Here is a 2,638-nt window from a genome sequence, read left to right as displayed (position 1 = left end):
GCACACACACAAAAACACACACACCTACACCTAACACACGCACACACAGACACAGGCACATACGCCAATGATCTCAGGGACGTTAACCATGGACTTGATGTACGTGAGAGTGGAGACGTCTTTGTAAAACTTCTGCAGTTTGTACCACTGCTCTACAAAGCGCTCGTCGTGTCCAGAGAGAGCATCCAGATCAAGCTCTAGTAAGGGTATAAATAGAACACACGTGGGTGCATGGATGAGTAAATTTTGTGGTTATAAATAGAACACACGTGGGTGCATGGATGAGTAAATTAGAGTGGTTATAAATCGAACACTTTGGGAGCATGGATGAGTCATATTAGTGTGGTTACAACTAGAATACACGTGGGAGCATGGATGAGTCATATATGTGCGTGCAGTTAAAGTATACATGTGTGTGTTTCTGTGGATAGAACATACACGCACAAACATTCGTTAGGACAATCCGTCAGATGTACGCTCTTCTGTACGGTCTTTTAGGGTTTAGGGTTATAAACCCTAAACCCTTCTGTACGGTATCACACAGTTGTGTCTCTATCTCTGTGCCAGCTGGCGTTTCTACAGAACTAAGGGTTTTTGGGTTTTAGTAACTTCGTTATATTATATTCTCTGCAGCTGGTCGTCTGGTACACACGTGCTTGTGTGCTTATCGGATACAGTCCAAAGCTGCCACGTGGTGCCTTGATTTAGGGTTTAGGGTTTAGGGTTTAGGGTTCAGGGGTTCAGGGTTTAGGGTTTTGGCTAAACCCTTCCGTGTTTATAAATTTTTTGATTTCTCGAGATGTCAATCGAGAGGAAACAGGCGGACAAATGAAAGTCAACCGCTGCTGAAGGTGAAAGCACAGAGCATGCAGAAAAGGCCGTGTGTGTAGCCATGGACACACACGACACCTAACAACCACGTATATGAATACCTGTACACACATCCATTAACTAACAACCACGGGTATGAATATCTGTACACACATCCATTAACTAACACCCACGGATATGAATATCTGTACACACATCCATTAACTAACAACCACGGATATGAATAACTGTACACACATCCAATTACTAACAACCACGAATATGAATATCTGTACACACATCCATTAACTAACAACCACGAATATGAATATCTGTACACACATTCATTAACTAACAACCACGGATATGAATATCTGTACACACATCCATTAACTGACAACCACGTATACGAATATCTGTACACACATCCACTAACTAACAACCACGGAAATGAATATCTGTACACACATACATTAAGTAACAACCACGGATATGAATACCTGTACACACATACATTAACTAACAGCCACGGATATGAATATTTGTACACATATACATTAACAGGCGTACTACATGCATACAGAAGGACATACACTCTCAACAACAGCCACATCTCACATGCATGTGCGTGTAGGCCACTACCCGCACACGCGTGCTTGCATGCATGCATGCATGGATACGGAAACGGGCGTGCATATAGGTACCGCTAGAGAACAGACTCTCACACGTGGAGACGCGCAGGACAGTCTCGCCGTACACGCAAGACTGTCTAACCGACACACATAGGCACTTGTCGTGTGCACAAGGTTACACTGCATACACACTTGTCGTGTGCACAAGGTTACACCGAAGGACTACACTATACAACCATAACCAGACCACCACACCTGTGCCACGGTTGTAGACTGGGTATGACACAGCGGGTGAAGACGTATAGGCTAATTGTTGACTGAGTAAGTATAGGCTATCTGTTGACTGAGTAGGTATAGGCTATCTGTTGGCTGAGTAGGTATAGGCTATCTGTTGACTGAGTAGGTATAGGCTATCTGTTGACTGAGTAGATATATGCTATCTGTTGACTGAGTGGGTATAGGCTATCTGTTGACTGAGTGGGTATAGGCTATCTGTTGACTGAGTAGAGGTGTGTAGTTGCACGCACCTGATGAATTGGACCAGATCGACAGGAGGAAGACATACGGACGCCTTCTCTTTCACACACATACACGCACACAGGTTAATGAACAGATTCACATATGCACATATACATGCCTTTATGCAACATCTGTAGAAGATTGCATGCAAGCTCACATGCACACGCACACGCACACGCACACGCACACGCACACGCACACGCATACAGGTACATGCACGGATTCACACATGAGCACATACATACCTTTATGCAACATCTGTAGCAGGTTGCATGCAAGCTCACACGCACACGCATACGCACACGCATACAGGTACATGCACGGATTCACACATGAGCACATACATACCTTTATGCAACATCTGTAGCAGGTTGCATGCAATCTTGAAGAACGCCCCACTCTCCCAGCTGATGGGAATCAGACAACTGGCTCTATTCTCCTGCAATAGAAAGGGAAGGTTGAGTGTTGTAAACACGTCAAATTGAAAGTAAATACATCAAGACTTACATATGTTTATGTATATATCTAATTTCGTATCGTGCAAATGCATATATATACATATATATATATGTGTGTGTGTGTGTGTTTAGATATATATATATTTTTGAGTTTATATATATATATATATATATATATTTATATATGTATATGTATATATATATATATATATATATATA

The sequence above is a fragment of the Sphaeroforma arctica genome (genome assembly GCF_001186125.1).
Source record: "Sphaeroforma arctica JP610 unplaced genomic scaffold supercont1.278, whole genome shotgun sequence".
NCBI lineage: Eukaryota > Ichthyosporea > Ichthyophonida > Sphaeroforma > Sphaeroforma arctica.
This window is presented reverse-complemented; position numbering follows the sequence as displayed.